The following is an 18968-nucleotide window of genomic DNA, read 5'->3' as shown; positions in this document are numbered from 1 at the left end:
GCTCCCCTAACCCCCATATGTTGGAGTGTATTTACAATGGTCAGGGTTATTATCAGATATGTCCCTGTTCCCATATCGCTCTTTTTTTTTTCAACAGTATTTTACAATTACAGTATATACAGAAAATAAACAGGCAATTAAATTAAAAGTAGTTGGTTCCGACGTCTTGATAGTAGATCTGGTCCTGGTTCCTGTGGAAGTTGAATGAGCAAAACGGTATTTTTTTAGTTCATTTGTCCTCATATAGTTTTAATTGGGTCCAGTGTTTCCAGACCCCCTGTCCCCTTATATCTATACAGGCACAGGTATCTCCGCTAATAATGACCTCGTAAGGTCCGTGCCATCTTGGGGCAAATCCTGGTTTTGCAGGAAGCACTTTTGTTAATACCCGGCTCCCGGCTTTTGGGACTTCTGGTAATATTTCTGAGTCCCCCTCTGCGTCGACCTGTGCCTGATTAGAAATTACGGACCGGCGCATCCCCTTCAATTGGGTGCTAAGGTCTCGGATGTATTGTCGGATACATCCATTCATTTGTATGTAGTCTTATCAAAAGACATCGCTTTCCCCATTAAAATCACATGCCATACAGTTCCGATCTTTATATGAGTACTCTTACACTATCTCTAATTTGATCATTTGTTTGCGTGCAAGCGCTACACCACAGTACTTCACAAAATAATTATGTCTTTATCAATGCCCAATTATGTCTTTATCAATGCCCAATATAGTATATGAATATATCATACAAAGTTGGTTAAGGCTTTTCAGGATTTGATGTTATTCTTGTGTCTATATGGCAGTGCTATACTGTATAATAAAAATAATCAAGCGGCAGTTGTATCATACCACTTTACACATCGTACCCGTGATATCCAAACCCTTTTAATTCAAGCCGTTTCTATTTTTAAACTGAGCTCCAGATCGAAACCCCCGCACTCTAGGAAAAGTAACAGGCGCCGAATCAAAATCAAAGCAGGTACAATACATGCCAGTTATTTGATTAGGAACATTTTGGTTTCTTAACTGGCTAGGTTTTAAGCTTTGCAGTGCTTTTATATTTGGCAAACCTTGAACCTTGATGGCTCATGAAATTCCGACGGCAGTACATAATTTTAACTAGTTCAGAATACTAAACTATCTGACGTTCGCAAATCGCGATATTCTGCGATTAATACTGTATTTCACTGACTTGATACACTTTAAACTAATTCATAGACCTCAGTCTTTTGTTCCTGCTTTTCTACCTTTCCACAAAATAACTTATTTTCTTCTCTTAACTCCTCAACTAACTCTTATAATTTCTACTTCAAGACAAAGGAAAGAGCACATGCTTCCTTCCAAGGTTTAAATCCTTTCTTAACATTAAAACAAACAACAACAAAGCATCCACGCAACCACTTTGTTTAAACACACACACACACACATGGAAGCTTCCAAAAGTCATTCCACAGTACATCCTTTTTCATTCAAACTTATCATTTCAGACTGGGATGAGTGTAAAACATTCAAAGAGAATACAGAACATTGATTAAGACAATCGCTTTTATTCTTCTTTCTTCCAAACTGTAATTAACTCAAAGCAGAAGTAAATTCAAGAAATCCTATCACTTTAATCTTTAACAGTTTTAACACTCTCCCAGCCCCCTGAGGCTAAACCAAGGTGCAATGTACTGCACCCACTGCCTGTAGCAAACATTCCACAGGAACAAAGAGCTCCCTGCTCTCAATCTAATTACAACAACAACCACCTACATTCGACAAGCTACCAGATCTCACAAACACACTGAAATACAAAAACTAAGATCTCTCCTATCCATCTGCTGCCTTTCCCCTGGCGTAAAAGGCTTATAGGTTGCCTTTGGTTGTGCTAACGTCCCTCCTCTCGTGACTGGCGCTAGATTATAATTTTCTACGTTTTCTTCTGATGCTGGAGTGGCTGTATGTTTCTGCACTGACTCGTATGGGCGCCGAGGGTCCGTTTCCTCTGATCTCTGCGTTATCTCCGCAGTGTGTCTTCTGTGTTCTAATTCCCTCACTCTCTCCTGTAATACTTTAATTTGTTCTGTCTCTCCTCCATTGAGGCATTTACTTCCTCAATTAGTCCAGCTAACTGGGTCACTAATATTACTCCCATTACTTTTGTTTTGTCCCGTTTAACTCCGTCTACCCACTTTCTTTGATCTTCTAAAGTTTGTGATGCGTTCCACCCGTTCCGTTTCATCTTTGCAACAATCGCTTCTCTGGCTAACAGATACTTCAAAATGAGAGCTACTGCAGTTTCTCCCTTAACAACGTGGTCTGCCATTTTTCTGTCTAGCAGTCCTGCAACCCCCGTATACTGGCTGCTACAGTAAAAGTGCCTCAACTCTCTCCCTTATCTCCTGTCACTGATACTGCCCCAGCACCGTCTGTATTGCTGTAGGGCCTCGTAGTGAGGTTCCAGTGGGTCTCTTTCCCCTGGGCTCCCCCAACTATTCCTGACACCTCACGCTTGGACTATTTTGTGTTGTCTTATTGGGATGTGTGCTGGTTGTTTAGTGGGTTTGTCCGCCCCTGTTCCCAGCCCCTCTAAGTACAACGCCTCCCGCTCGGCCACCACCCCCACTAGCAGGGTTGATCCGTTACCCCAAAACCGGGTATCCTGCTATGGGCTGTGGTGTTCCCTACAGACGAACAAGGTTATCAAACTCCGCCCGGGTCCCTAATGGATCCTCCGTCGTCGTGTCTCTTGGTCAGGATGGATCGGGTCCCCTTTTCCTCAACACTTACACACATGTATTCTGTTATCAAAGCCCCTGTTATAGTTAGTAACTGTATCGACTCTGAGGTTGTTCGTCCCTTCAGAGTCAGTGTTGTTACCCGATTTACACTGTCCGTGCCTTGCACCCTGAGTGCCTGTGCCTCTTAGCGCCCGCTTCAAAACCCAACCTTAGCGTGGGAGATTTCTCCTCTTAACGTCCAGTTTAGGGTAGGGCACCTTGAGTCAAGCACTCCCTTGTCCTATTGCCTTGGCACAGACAGCGGTTTCATTTACAATCCTGGGTTAGTTACACCAATTAGTTCTGCATGCGGTACTTATCTTTATATTAGTCTTAATTCCTGTTATCAAATAGCCCAAAACCTGTTATCTTTACCTCTGGTCCTTTACTCCTATTAAAGTTAAAAGTTACTTACCTTCTTCCACGCGGTCGTTCTGACCTGTACCTCTTTAGTGCGGACTTCTGTTTCAATTTAAAAACTTAGGCAAGATTATACAGTTCTACAAGACAACAATACTTAAAACAGACAAACCCTAACCCTTAAAGGTACCTCACTTTGAACGGAGACCTGCACTCGCCTTTGACTGCTCTGGATTTGTATCAGATTCGTTTAAATTTGATCCCGACTTTCAAACTGTGGCCATCAGTCAGAAGTCAGATATCAAATCCTGCCGACTACGCCATTTTGTTGTAGGGAAATATCCCTTTACCAGTGCAGAATAGAAGTCGAGTCGCAAATCAAGGTTCAAAGCGTGTCTTTATTGTACAATTACTGGGATCCCAGGGAGACCCCCGTAGCCAGCTCAGAAACAGTGGCTTGGCCACGTTGATCTCAATTAAATCACATCAGCTCTGGATCTTTATAGGGATCCAAAATTCGCGCGGGAACATTTGATTATGCCTTTTTTTACACAATGTATAAAGTGGTCTGTCAGTTTCAAAAGTCCCTAGGAAGTTTCATGGATTAGCATTTGTATGGTGTGTGTTCGTGTTAATGGGATTACTTGGTCCTGCCCCGGTGTCTAAATGCGTTTCCCATTACCATCTCTATGTGTCCTCTTATTTAAATTGATCCTATTGTTCCGTGTCTGTGTTTCCTGCTTGTGAGATTGAGTGTTAATGTCATCCTGTCCTGTTGGGTGTCTGGGGTATTTCATTCTTAACCTTTTATCCTTATCTCTTAGTTTATCAGATTTTTATGTCTGCCTTGGCCAGTTTAAAAATGCGGCTACGTGCTGTTGCTAGGCAGATTAGGGATCTTCCGTAGTTTCTGAAATTCGTGAGTCTCTCAGCTATGCAGGGGGAGACCCGATCGAATATCTATCCGGGGGTGCCCCTCTGCATTGTTGGCTCGTTATGAGTGGTGCCAATTAGTCCAATAAAAATATGTTTGATGATACAAATATGGTTTTCTGGAAAATTTCCTCCTTCACTGCGTTACCCCAGCAACTTTTTAAAGTTGGTAATGTCTCTGCTCGTTGTTCATGACGAAAACGACACCAGACGCACTCATGGGATTTGATCTGAGCTGTTGGACTGCAGCTGCAAGGACCAAAACTCAAATCCATTTTGGCAGCGGTGGGATTCGAACCCAGGCCCCCATAGAGACTGGAGCCTTAATCCAGCGCCTTAGACCGCTCGGCCACACTACCACATTTCAAGGCATCGCAATCATGCTATTTAATGATAATGTTACTGAAATTCATTACAAGCAATGGAGGTGGGAAAGGCCATCAGGAAGATTGAGCCTGCTCCTTCCCTGAATCAGGTCAGCCTGAACTGCGCAACAAACAGAAATCATCTCACGTCAGAAACACAATAAGCTGCAGTGAAGGGCCGGCATCATTTAAACTGACCTTCAGCTCGTCTCTTCCCAATTTCCTGCCAGAAATGACAAGAGAACCTCCTGGTGAATTTGCTCAGGGTCTGCACTTCAGGGCACGAGGCGAGATTACATTCCATATCCTCATCCAGGAAATAACTCACAGTTTTCACAGTTTGGATGAGAGCAATAAATCTTCAGTTCCAGACCAGTAATCTAAACAGCAGGGAAAGAGTCAAACTCTAACAACCAGGCCAGCAGCTTACAGCGTGTTTTAGAATTTAATTTATCCACGCTGCTTTTGTTACTTTAATTTTCACGCCACTTCCGCCACAAACAGCTTTCTCCTGCAAAATGGCGCCTTCTATTTCAACACCAGTGATGTGTTCAGCCAATGACAACATATAACAAACACTCCAGTGCAATTATCGCTTTCGCTTCCGACGGTTCGAAACCGGACAGAAATATTTCCAAATGCTTTTCAATGCAGAGGAAAACGTTTCATAATTCAGTGTCAATATAAACGGTAAAATCTGGCTCACGACCAGACAGATTTTACCTTGCAACAACATCGCAATCGTTAGTACAAAGAACAAAGAACAATACAGCACAGGAACAGGCCCTTCGGCCCTCCAAGCCTGCGCCGCTCATGTGCCCAACTAGACCATTCGTTTGTGTCCCTCTGGTCCCAGTCTGTTCATGTTTGCACCTTATCACTGTCCTCCTCTTTCTGTGTTTGTTCTTGAACTGTGGCACATGTGAAATTTCCAGCTCTGATATAAACTTGCAAACCTCACTCGGCTAATTCTAGTAGATCTGCTTTCGATCAGAGAGTAAATCACATCATCATTAATGGTTTGCTGAGAGCAAATAGTCTTCTTTTCCAAATCGGGAATTGAAACCAGACATCACAGGGAGAGTGCTGAACACAAGCCACTGGACTACCACAGAAACCGGTGAACTGTGTTTTTCAAACTGACTTCACACATGTCCCTTTGCTCATTATTTTCCTCTCAGATCTTTTTTCACTTGTGACACGTTTCGCCTTCATTGGCTGAAGGAGGCAACATTATTGCCTCCTTCAGCCAATGACAACACGGATTGAGTTCGCTGGGTCATGGAATTGACAGTGAGGTGAAATGATCCCACAAAATGCTAAAGTTTAGAAGAATGAGGAGGGGATCTGATAGAGATATATAAAATTCTAAATGGATTGATAAAGAAAAGGTAGACCAAAAGCTTCTTCTTATGGGACAACCAAGGACAAGAGCTCACGTGTATAGATTGAGAGCCCGTGGATTTAAAACTGAGATGGGGAAGAACTACTTCTCGCAAAGGGCGGTGAATTGGTGGAACTCGCTGCCCCATAGCGCGGTGGAGCCTGAATCATTGAATGATTTCAAGAAGGGATAGAAATATTTCTGATTTAGAAAAACGCATCAAAGGGGTAAAGAGAACAGGTGGGGAGGTAGATTTCAGATCAAAGAGAGGTCAACAATGATCTGATTGAATGGCGGAACAGGACCAAAGGGCTGAATTTGCCTACATCTGCTCCCAATTCCTACGTTCCTATGTTTCTTTGCGTAACGATCAATTTTCAAGCCCACCAACCTCATCACTGTGGTTCTGTTGAAATATATGCACAGTACATCCTCTGGTTCCCCTTCACCCACATTGCATGTGAGTCGTGCAAGTAACGTTGTAATCGTCTCACCCTGTGGTATAATCATTCTGTGATTCTCTGTTTCCCTCATTCATTATCTCCAGGCTTCCACCCGACCAGATGTTGTTATGTTTCCTCCCTGCTGGATTTCATTTGTTTTGAACTCCCAACATCTCTAAACATTCCCAATGTTAATGAAAGGTTATGGAGGTGAATATTTATCTTTGTTTCCCTATGCACAGACGCTGTCTGACTTCCTGAGTTTTTCCAACGTTGCCACATTTCAGTGCACATGTCTGATCCGCTTTTAGATTGCAATAGAATATATATTTAGTTGATGCACTTTTGTACCGATAGCTTGTTGGTCTAGGGGCGTTCTCACTTTGGGTGTTAAAATCCACAAGCTTGCTGAAGGTCCCGGGTTCAAATCCTTGTTTTGTAATGGGTAGGTCGTGGATTTTGTTGGTTTTATTCCCGTGCCATGGCGGCATTGGTTCACATGGGATATGATTTGAGAACCTGAGCACACACTGCAATGCTTTTGTGCGCACGACACACTCACAGAGAATCCAGACATTTTCAAAAGGTGACAATGCTTGCGGACATTCACTTAATTAGATTGAAAAGTCTGAAAATTGGGCGGCAGTTTGACTTCGGACATACTGAGACGCTGTTTCCCCACCTGTTTTGAGGATTTCGATCAAAAATGTTAAGGTGAAAGGTGTAAGAGAAGTTTGCAATTTTTGGAAGGAGGTGAAACTAAGAAGTGGAAGATGTGAATGAAATTATTGATTATAGCGAGGAATGCATTCTAACCTCAAGGATTCTGTAGGTTGATTAATTGTAAACATTGTAATCAGAACAAGCTGAGACACCAGATGGCAAAGCCATATTTGTCTCCACGCATTTTAGCATATTAAGTGCCAGTTCTGATATGTCTCCCTCGAGGTCAGTTGGTGGAGTATGAGACTCTTAAGCTCAGGGTTGTGGGTTCGAGCCCCACGCTGGGCTATGCTGTGTTTGCTGCTTTCGTTGGTGAAGTCTTGGCAGTGTCACCGTCCAAACTGAGTCTTTCTCCATTCCGCTTTGTTTTATTAGTCATAAGTAAGGCTTACATTAGCACTGCAATTTACTATGAAATTCACCGTCCCGCCACACTCCAGCGCCCACTCGGGTCAGTGCACCTCACCAGCACATCTTTCCGACTGTGGGAGAAAGCCCACGCAGCCACTGGAAGACCGTGCAAACTCCACACAGATAGTGACCCAAACAGGGAATCTAACTCGGGTCCCAGTCCCTGTGAGGCAGCAGTGCAGACCACTGTCCCACCATGCCGCCCTACTAATCTCACCGTCACTGCTTCCTGAGTTAAAGCTATCTCTGCTTCCCGGGCAGTCGAAGAGTTTAGTCCTTAACTCAGAGAGCAAATTTCTTTTCATTTTGCGCAAGCTTTAAAGCAAGATCTGGAAGATTATGTCAGTGGGAACAATAATCATCCTCATTGTCCTTCAATCACTCCAGCCTTACATCCTATCACAAGATCATAAATAGAGTTCTCGCCCTCTCTTTTCCCTCACTCTGTATTTGCTCACAAACCATTAAACATCTAACTTCTTCCAGTTTGGATAAAACGTCAGCGACCCGAACCATTCATTCGATTTCCCTCACCATAGACGCTGTTTGACCTGCTGTTTCCAATATTTTCTGTTTTGAGGTGGGGTTTGCAGTAACTTCAGTGTCTTTTTTTCTAGTTCAATGTGGATTCGTTTTCTTTGACTGAACTTGACCTGTTTACATCGTCAAAGGGCTGAGGTTTTAAATAATAAGATACAAGGATGTGTCACACTGTTTGACATGAAATGAAACATAATGAGGATTAATCATTTCAAAAGATGTTACTAATTCAATATATATTTTGTCGGGGATCCACCTACGTGTGCCATTCACTCACTCATCTGTCCCAATTTAAACAAGAGGTGGGACGGCGAGAGTCCAAATTGCGAAGCTTTACGCCATGGAAATGATAGCACTCTGACCTATGACACTAGGTCTTTCTCCCAAAACACACGCACGCACACACACACACACTTGCGCAGTAATTGCCAATCTCCAGTCGAATTGTTGTTGTTGTGTGACACCAACTGCTCCTTTCTTTCAACAGATGATTTGAAAAGCAGCGAAAGATGAAAAGAAACATTGCTGATGCAGGGATCTTTCGCCAGAGACTCAGCAATGTGCAAGTTGCAGTTGTTGCAGCGGATGACTCTCTTGGCGTCATTGCATCAGCCCCAGAGAACGATTGCTCAAGAATACAAAGCGCTGAGAGTCGGGGAAGCGACAGTGGGGCTGGTGTCCACCTAGAGGTGTAATTCACTCTGTTACCTGTCCCAATTTAAACAAAAGTTAGGAGGCGAGAGGCCAGAGTGTGAACCGTCACCCATTGAATCAACAGCATTCTGATGGAAGACTTATATCCCAAAACACACACACACACACACACCAACGCCCTCTTTCTCTCTCACACACACACACACATAGACAAAGACACACAGGCACACAGACACACACACACACACGCACGCACACACTTGCTCAATAATTGCCAGACTCCAGTCGAATTGTTATTGTGTGACACCAACTGTTTCTTTTTTTCAACAGAGGAGTTAAAGAGCAGCGAAAAGATGAACAACACTGATGTTGCAGGCACCTGGCGCCAGAGGCTCAGCAATGTGCATTGTAATAGCAGTTGAACTTGCTGACAAATTGTCCTTTCGATTCGTACTTTGTGAGAAATTTAAACAAAATGCCCTTCAGCAAATCAACCATCAGCATTTGCAAATTAAAGCCGAGTTTTGAACTCGGATTGCTGGATTCAGGGTCCGGAGTGCTCACCATTACACCACGGAACGCAACACACCGATGCAGGCTGAAAATGGTCGTTCAATACCTGTGCCAATTTGAACAGCAGAGTGAAATATCAGCCCCAATGCACAATCCCATCAAAAACCCACAGCAATTCATATTTACTTTGCCCTTGCTGGTTCCTCCTGAAAAAAATGAGTAAGCTATCTTCAATAAGCTATCTTCAACTGCATTAAATTTCACTGTAGGTCACCACGTTCGAGGAATGTTGGCATCGAAATGTTATAAACCTGACTGGTAAAAATTCTGAACAACATCAGCTTGTCACAGCTCTGCTTTGGTCATACTGGAAGCTAGTGTGAAAATATGAACGATTTCATATCTTAACAGACTGGAAGGAGTGGGTGACTGTGTTTAATTGGCACTATGCACATTCCTGTAATCCGTGACTGCGAGAATCAGGAAAATTACATCCGCTGGTCTCGTGGCTAGTGTTCGGTGCTTTCGGGGTCACAGGCTGGCTGCGATGCACTAAGACTTAATGTTTTTGATAAACAAACTGTAATACTTCCTGGTCCAAAGCCGCTCTGCCAGAAACGGTGGAGTGAGGTTTGTAGTTTTGCTTCCGAGTTGGAAATGTCACATGGACAAAAGGTCAAAAAGAAACACAGATAGTGAAGGACAGAGATAGGATGGAAAGCGCTGACGATGGAGATGGTGACACTAGGTAAAATCTGGTTGATAATGTGTCAGAATTAACCGTTTGCATTGGCACAAATGTCACTCATTTCTGGATAAAAATATCGGGCTAAATGATAAGAAAACTTCTCGCTGAATGAAGCACAAAACTATTTGACTTCGACTGATTGCAAGCAGTTTACATTCAGAAAGAAGTAACTGTGGGATTAACAAAGCGGGATGGAGAAAGCCTCAGTTTGAGCGGTGAAATTGCCGGAGGAATGGAGAGCTGGAGTTCACCCATAAAAGCAGCAAAGTATAAAAATATTGGGAGCCACCCAATGTTGCCCTTATCCATCATTCCTTGTGTCAGTTAACCCATCCTGTTATGCTCTCTATCACAGACCTTCCCTTTTAATCTCTTTACTGAGTGATTCCCATTTTAAATGCCACAAGACCTCAACCGTTCAATCAATGTTTCGTGAAAAGCAAGAATAAATCTGAATCATTTGAAATTAACCCATTTCGAAATGTTTTTGCTCAGTTTTGACCCGGGGACCTGTGCGCATGTGAGGCAAACGTGGTAACCACTGCAATACAGAAACTTTGCGATGCATGACTTGAAGCAGGCCCGGTTTACTTGTGGAGCAACGAAACTCGTTCCACAAGCCCGTCAGTTGCTCACTTTACATTCTCTCTGCTGGTTTCTCTAATCAAAATGAATGATGACACATTCTACTGCATTCAATTTTAATAATCACATGTTTAATCAAAGTTCGTAACGTTTAAAGTAATTTAAGTGAAAATCTGACATTCGGAGAATTTGATCACACGCCTCCACAAATATCGCTATCCTAACTTTAGTGCCTTAAACTTCCTATCAACGACACCAACAGAAGTCATTGCTGTCGGAACTAGTATTGGCAGTGAACAGCATCATTGGAGTTGGATTAGATCACATGTCCCATTGAGTCTCCTCCGCCATTAAAATCAACCCCAGCTCAACAACCGCCTCATTTCAGGAATCAATTCAATTAAACTTGATTCCACCCAGACAGGGAGAGAATAGGAGGAACAAAAACAAAAGAGGGAAATGGATAGTTCGATTGAGAGAGGGAAGGACTGAGGCAGATCTATCGACAGAAAGATCACTGTCATGTCGCGTCTCTTCCTGTTTCTGTCGCTGCCTCACACCCAGCTCCCTCTGGCTATCCAGCTCCCAGGGTCAATTAGCTGCTTGATAAAGACACAGACAGTTGGTGAACCCGAGCTTTAACTGGAAAGCAGGGAAAGCGAATGTATGCCACACGGCATTAAGAGGAGATGGAGTTTAGAGATGACAGTACAAAGAGACACAGATATCTCATCTTCCTGATCCAGTTACTGATTACATTACAGTTACTGATTGCAGGAATGTACACAGTGCGAATTATCCACTGTCACTCTCTCCTTCCAGCCTTGAGCACGGAGTTCAGTTTTGAAGTGTTTGTATCTTGCTCCAGTAATTCAGGGTTTTGTTGAGACCACATTTGGAATAGTGTGCGCAGTTTGGATCCCCGCATTTTAGACAGAATAAAAGCAAAATCTGATGATGCTGGAATCTGAATCAAAAACTGAAAATGCTGGAAAATCTCAACAGCTTTCACGAGAAAGAATAGGTACCATTGAAAAGCTGAGGCATTATTTTTTCCTGATCCAGGAATCTAAAACACGGGAACACAATCTCAGGATAAGGCGCTGATGATTTAGGAGTGCGATGAGGAGAATTTGCTTCACTCAAAGCCTCGTGAATTTTCGGAATTCTCGAGCCCGAGGGTTCTGATGCTCCATCATGGAACATATTTCACTCTGGGTTAGACAAATTTATGATCTATCCAGGAATGAATGGAAGCAGGGATATGGAATTGGAACAAATGCTCAGCCACAAGTCCATGTTTCGATTGTAATTTTTAAGTTTAATGGAATAATGGAAGCATGTATATAATGTTGTATGTAATATGTTTGAAGTCAATCGTCATTAAATAATGTTGGTAACACGAGATAACAGTACAGCCGGTAACAATTGAAAACTATTTTTATTGACGCCCACAAACTCATTGCCAACGCAACTGTTTGCCGATGAATGCTGATGGTGAGAAAATAGTAAAATCCCGTCCTTGGGTGGCCTCGAACCACCAACCTTTCGGTTAATCAGTCGAACGCGCTGACCAATTGCGCCACAGAAACTGCAGTAACAACTGTCAAATGTATTCTAAACTAGTGTGTCAATGACCACAATTCTATTTCTGCAAAGCCAGTTCCAGAACTGCAGCATGACCGCACTGTTTACAATTCGAGACAAGTCTCTTTAGTTCCGTTGATCCCGCAGCACTGCAGTAGTGTGTTGGTTATTCCCTTTCTCATATGAACGCGCAGGTAAAATGAATCCATGTCTCTTATCACAGGGAGGAATTCAACAGGAGGGAAGGGAACTGAAAACCGGGAGCCCAGCGATCCAATACTTTCCACTCAATCATCAATAACACCATTCTCAGCTGCACCTCCTCCCAAATATTTTGATCCATTTCCCTCACGATTTGTTCCAAGATTTAATATTTCCCTTGTTTTCTCCTAATTTTGATATAAGATTCGCTTCAATATATAACACAAATGGAATTGCAAACCTAGGGCTAACCATGGGAAACAAGTCACTGCGTAACACAAATCCCATGGTGCTCATTTCCAGATCCACAACACTCAGTTTTTCAACCAAATGGAGGAATGTTTCAATGAAAAGTTTTGGAAAGTTGGTGTGAATTTTGTTTGTGAATCACTCGGGTGTTGTGTAAATGCTACTCGAAGGTTCAGTGAGCCGGACATGATCAATTTGAATTTTGCTGAGCTTGTGTTCGGTTTATGGTGAGGTTTGAACGGAATTGGACCTTGTGTCCCAGGAATGGGCAGTAACCCGCTGATTGAAGCTGCAATCGCCGCTTTCTGCTGGCGATTGGAGACTGCGGGATATAATCCTGCTGCTTCTCCCTGTCTCACTCACTGTGGAGCCGGGGGGGAAAACATCAGCGATGGATTTTTTTCCCTGTCTGAAATGTGGCCTCGAATAACTGTTATTAACGGAGGTAACGCTGCTGCAGCCTTTAATAATCTGACACAAGTAAGCAGAACGTAGTGCTCCAGTGGCGCAATCGGGTAGCGCGCGGTACTTATACAGCAGTGCAGCCAACGGGCTATGCCGAGGTTGTGAGTTCGAGCCTCACCTGCAGCAGTTGTTTTAGGTGAGACGATCGTCCAGTGGTATGACCCCTCGACCAGCTAATTTTCTGGGGACGGCCAGGACAGCTGGTGGAGTTTGAAGACAATAAATAAGATTGGAATAAAAATCCACTGATGACCATGAAACAACATCCGTTGTTGCTAAAAATCATGATTCACTAATGTCCGTCGGGGAAGGAAATCTGCTGCTGTTCGATGGTCTGGCCAACGCGTGACTCCACAGCCACAGCAAAGTGGTTGTCCCTCAACTGGGGATGGGCAATAAATGTTGATCAGCGGCGCTTCTGTTCAACGAAAGGAAGATCCGGAATGTGCAGGTTTGAGAGAAGCTTTCTGAACCGTCAGAGCTGGAAACCGGAGTCAGTGAAATATATTGCGTTTGTGTGTGCACAGATGGATGGGGGAATGTAACATGCAGTGTAAAATACTCTGTTGAGTTGATTTTCAACAATCAATCCTCACTCTGAGTTTAAAACAACGTACAGGTGCATCTGCAGTCGCGCCTTTCTGCTGTCAGCGGGTGATTGGAGACTGCGGGTTAAAATCCTGCTGCTTGCCCATGTCTCACTCAATGTGGAGCCGGAGAAGAGAGAATCATTGTTGGGTTTGTTTCCCCATCTGAAACGTGGCTTCGCGTGACTGTTATTCACGGAAGTGGTGCTGCAGGAGCCTTTAATAATCACAAACAAATCAACAGCAATCAGCCGGACTGTGCAGGTTTGAGGGAAGCTTTCTGAACATTCAGAGTTGGAAAGGAGGGTCTGCGAAAAATGTTCTGTCGGGTTTGAATACGGAACTGTGAAGGGGAAGGCGAAGTGTAACACAGTATAAGATACAGTGTTCAGTTAATATTCAGCAATAAACGTGAATTATTGCACGTTTCCTCACTCTGAGGTTAAACGTATACTTCCGCCCGCTTTCCAACAGGGGATCTTTGATGAGGTGAATGTGGGAATCACTACATGACAGAAACGATGCGTTCCCTCCACCGTGGGAGCCTTGGATGGAATTTTATCAGAGGTCATCATTGCAGATGTCGGAGCAGCTTTCTCGAAGTTCAACCCACGGAAAGGGACTGGCCCGGATGGGATACCCAGATGTGAACTCAGATCCTGCGTGGATCAGCTGGCGGGGGTATTCGCAGACATCTTCAACCTCTCTTTACTTCTGCTTCAAGAAGACAACCATCATCCCACTACCAAAGAAAATCCAAGCAGCGTGCCGTAATGAATACCGTCTGGTGGCTCTGACATCCATCATTATGAAGTGCTTCGAGAGGCTAGTCATAGCACGAATCAATTCCAGCCTCCAGGACTGCCTGGATCCACTACAGTTCGTCTACCGCCGCAACAGGTCCACAGCAGACACCATCTCCCTGGCCCTGCACTCAACCCTGGCACACCGAGATAACAAAGACGCCTGTGTCAGACACCTATTTATTGACTACAGCTCAGCCTTATTCCGACGAAACTCATCTCCAAACTCCATGGCCTGGACCTCGGCTCCTCCCTCTGCGACTGGATCCTCAACTTCCTAACCCATAGCACACAATCAGTAAGGAAAGGCAACAGCACCTCCTCCACGGTCATCCTCAACACCGGTGCCCCACCAGGTTGTGTTCTCAGCCCCCTACTACAGTCCTGATATATCCATGACTGTGTGGCCAAATCCCCCTCCAAATCGATTTTCAAGTTTGCTGACGACACCACCGCAGTGGGCCTGATCTCAAATAATGACGAGACAGAGTACAAGAATGAGATAGAGAATCTGATGAAATTGGCGCGGCGACAATAATCATCATAGAAACCCTACAGCACAGAAAGAGGCCATTCGGCCCATCGAGTCTGCACCGACCACAATCCCACCCAGGCCCTATCCCCCGTATCCCTACATATTTACCCACTAATCCCTCTTACCTACGCATCCCAGGACACTAAGGGGCAATTTTAGCATGGCCAATCAACACATCTTTGGACTGTGGGAGGAAACCGGAGCACCCGGAGGAAACCCACGCAGACACGAGGAGAATGTACAAACTCCACACAGACAGTGACCCAAGCCGGGAATCGAACCCAGGTCGCTGGAGCTGTGAAGCAGCAGTGCTAACCACTGTGCTACCGTTCCGCGAATAATCTCTCCCTCAATGTCAACAAAACGAATGAGATTGTCATCGACCTCAGGAAGCGCAGAGGAGAAATTGCCCCTGTCTACATCAACGGCGACGAAGTAGAAAGGGTCGAAAGCTTCAAGTTTTTAGGTCTCCAGATCACCAACAACCTGTCCTGGTCGCCCCATGCTGGCACTATAGTGAAGAAAGCCAACCAACAATACTTTCTCAGAAGACCAAGGAAATTTGACATGTCGGCTACGACTCTCACCTACGTTTGCACATGCACCATAGAAAGCATTCTTTCTGGTTGTATCACATCTTGGTATGGCTCCTGCTCTTCCCAGGACCGCAAGGAACTACAAAGAACATAGAAGATAGAACATAGAACATAGAACAGTACAGCACAGAACAGACCCTTCGGCCCACGATGTTGTGCCGAGCTTTATCTGAAACCAAGATCAAGCTATCCCACTCCCTATCATCCTGGTGTGCTCCATGTGCCTATCCAATAACCGCTTAAATGTTTCTAAAGTGTCTGACTCCACTATCACTGCAGGCAGTCCATTCCACACCCCAACCACTCTCTGCGTAAAGAACCTACCTCTGATATCCGTCCTGTATCTCCCACCACGAACCCTATAGTTATGCCCCCTTGTAATAGCTCCATCCACCCGAGGAAATAGTCTTTGAACGTTCACTCTATCTATCCCCTTCATCATTTTATACACCTCTATTAAGTCTCCCCTCAGCCTCCTCCGCTCCAGAGAGAACAGCCCGAGCTCCCTCAACCTTTCCTCATATGACCTACCCTCCAAACCAGGCAGCATCCTGGTAAATCTCCTCTGCACTCTTTCCAGCGCTTCCACATCCTTCTTATAGTGAGGTGACCAGAACTGCACACAATATTCCTAATGTGGTCTCACCAAGGTCCTGTACAGTTGCAGCATAACCCCACGGCTCTTAAATTCCAACCCCCTGTTAATAAAAGCTAACACACTATAGGCCTTCTTCACAGCTCTATCCACTTGACTGGCAACCTTTAGAGATCTGTGGATATGGACCCCAAGATCTCTCTGTTCCTCCACAGTCTTCAGAACCCTACCTTTGACCCTGTAATCCACATTCAAATTTGTCCTACCAAAATGAATCACCTCACATTTATCAGGGTTAAACTCCATTTGCCATTTTTCAGCCCAGCTTTGCATCCTATCTATGTCTCTTTGCAGCCTACAACAGCCCTCCACCTCATCCACTACTCCACCAATCTTGGTGTCATCAGCAAATTTACTGATCCACCCTTCAGCCCCCTCCTCTAAGTCATTAATAAAAATCACAAAGAGCAGAGGACCAAGCATTGATCCTTGCGGCACACCGCTAGCAACCTGCCTCCAATCCGAAAATTTTCCATCGACCACCACCCTCTGTCTTCGGTCAGACAGCCAGTTACCTATCCAATCGGCCAACTTTCCCTCTATCCCACACCTCCTCACTTTCATCATAAGCCGACCATGGGGGACCTTATCAAACGCCTTACTAAAATCCATGTATATGACATCAACTGCCCTACCTTCATCAACACACTTAGTTACCTCCTCAAAAAATTCTATCAAATTTGTGAGGCACGACTTGCCCTTCACGAATCCGTGCTGACTATCTCGGATTAATCCGCATCTTTCTAAATGGTCGTAAATCCCATCCCTAAGGACCCTTTCCATCAATTTACCAACCACCGAAGTAAGACTAACCGGTCTATAATTACCAGGGTCAATTCTATTCCCTTTCTTAAACAGAGGAACAACATTCGCCATTCTCCAGTCCTCTGGCACCATCCCCGTGGACAGCGAGAACCCAAAGATCAACGCCAAAGGCTCTGCAATCTCATCCCTTGCCTCCCACAGAATCCTAGGATACATTTCATCAGGCCCAGGGGACTTATCGACCTTCAGTTTATTCAAAACTGCCAAGACATCCTCCCTCCGAACATCTATTTCCTCCAGCCTATTAGCCTGTAACACCTTCTCTTCCTCAAAAACATGGCCCCTCTCCTTGGTGAACACTGAAGAAAAGTATTCATTCATCACCTCGCCTATCTCTACTGACTCCATACACAAGTTCCCACTACTGTCCTTGACCGGCCCTAACCTCACCCTGGTCATTCTTTTATTCCTCACATAAGAGTAAAAAGCCTTGGGGTTTTCCTTGATCCGACCCGCCAAGGACTTCTCATGTCCCCTCCTAGCTCTCCTAAGCCCCTTTTTCAGCTCATTCCTTGCTAACTTGTAACCCTCAATCGAGCCATCTGAACCTTGTTTCCTCATCCCTACATAAGCTTCCCTCTTCCTTTTCACAAGACATTCCACCTCTTTTGTGAACCATGGTTCCCTCACTCGGCCATTTCCTCCCTGCCTGACAGGAACATACCTATCAAGGACATCCAGTATTTGTTCCTTGAAAAAGTTCCACTTTTCATTAGTTCCTTTCTCTGACAGTTTCTGTTCCCAACTTATGCCCCCTAATTCTTGCCTAATCGCATCATAATTACCCCTCCCTCAATTGTAAACCTTGCCCTGCCGTACGGCCCTATCCCTCTCCATTGCAATAACAAAAGACACCGAATTGTGGTCACTATCTCCAAATTGCTCTCCCACAACCAAATCTAACACTTAGCCCGGTTCATTTCCCAGTACCAAATCCAATGTGGCCTCACCTCTAGTCGGCCCATCCACATATTGTGTCAGGAAACCTTCCCGCACACACTGCACAAAAACTGCCCCATCCAAACTATTTGACCTACAAAGGTTCCAATCAATATTTGGAAAGTTAAAGTCCCCCATGACAACTACCCTGTGACCCCCACACATATCCATAATCTGCTTAGCAATTTCATCCTCCACATCTCTATTACTATTTGGGGGCCTATAGTAAACTCCTAGCAACGTGACCGCTCCTTTCCTATTTCTAACTTCAGCCCATATTACCTCAGTGTGCAGATCCCCCACGAAGTGCCTTTCCGCAGCCGTTAAACTATCCTTGATTAACAATGCCACTCCTCCACCTCTTTTACCAGCTTCCCTACACTTAGTGAAACATCTATACCCCGGAACGTCCAACAACCATTCCTGTCCTTGTTCTACCCACGTCTCCGTAATGGCCACAACATCGTAGTCCCAAGTACCAATCCACGCCCCAAGTTCATCTACCTTGTTCCGGATGCTCCTTGCATTGAAGTAGACACACTTCAACCCACCTTCCTGTCTACCAGTACCCACCCTTGACCCTGATACCTTCCCCAATACCTCACCACCCTCACTGACTTCTGGACTACAACTCCCTTTCCCACTCCCCTGACAAATTAGTTTAAACCCCCCCTGAAGAGCCGTAACAAATTTCCCTCCGAGGATATTGGTGCCCCTCTGGTTCAGGTGCACCCCGTCCTGTTTGTACAGGTCCCACCTTCCCCAGAACGTGTTCCAATTATCCACGTATCTGAAGCCCTCCCTCCTACACCATCCCTGCAACCACATATTTAACTGCACTCTCTCCCTGTTCCTCAACTCGCTATCACGTGGTACCGGCAACGTACCAGAGATGACCACATGTTTCGTCTTGGCTCTCAGCTTCCAGCCCAGCTCCAGAAATTCCTGCTTTAAATCCCCGTCCCTTCTCTTACCTATGTCATTGGTACCAATGTGCACCACGACTTGTGACTGTTTCCCCTCCCCCTTCAGAATCTGGAAAACACGGTCTGAGACATCACGGACCTTGGAATCCGGTAGGCAACATACCATCCGTGAGTCTCTTTT

At 44.7% G+C, this 18968-nt stretch overlaps 2 non-coding genes across 2 annotated transcripts; one reads left to right on the top strand and one right to left on the bottom strand.

Annotated features, from left to right (window-relative positions):
- Window positions 1-4330: 4330 nt before the first annotated feature.
- Window positions 4331-4412, bottom strand: trnal-aag (transfer RNA leucine (anticodon AAG)). Its single transcript has one exon. It is a non-coding gene; the product is annotated as a tRNA-Leu (tRNA).
- An 8540-nt stretch (window positions 4413-12952) lies between these two features.
- Window positions 12953-13047, top strand: trnai-uau (transfer RNA isoleucine (anticodon UAU)). Its single transcript has 2 exons — window positions 12953-12990; window positions 13012-13047. It is a non-coding gene; the product is annotated as a tRNA-Ile (tRNA).
- The last annotated feature ends 5921 nt before the right edge of the window (window positions 13048-18968 follow it).

This window comes from Mustelus asterias, unplaced genomic scaffold (genome assembly GCF_964213995.1).
Source record: "Mustelus asterias unplaced genomic scaffold, sMusAst1.hap1.1 HAP1_SCAFFOLD_310, whole genome shotgun sequence".
Classification (NCBI taxonomy): Eukaryota; Metazoa; Chordata; class Chondrichthyes; order Carcharhiniformes; family Triakidae; genus Mustelus; species Mustelus asterias.
Note: the sequence above shows the minus strand (reverse complement) of the source record. Positions and strands in the feature narration are given on the sequence as shown.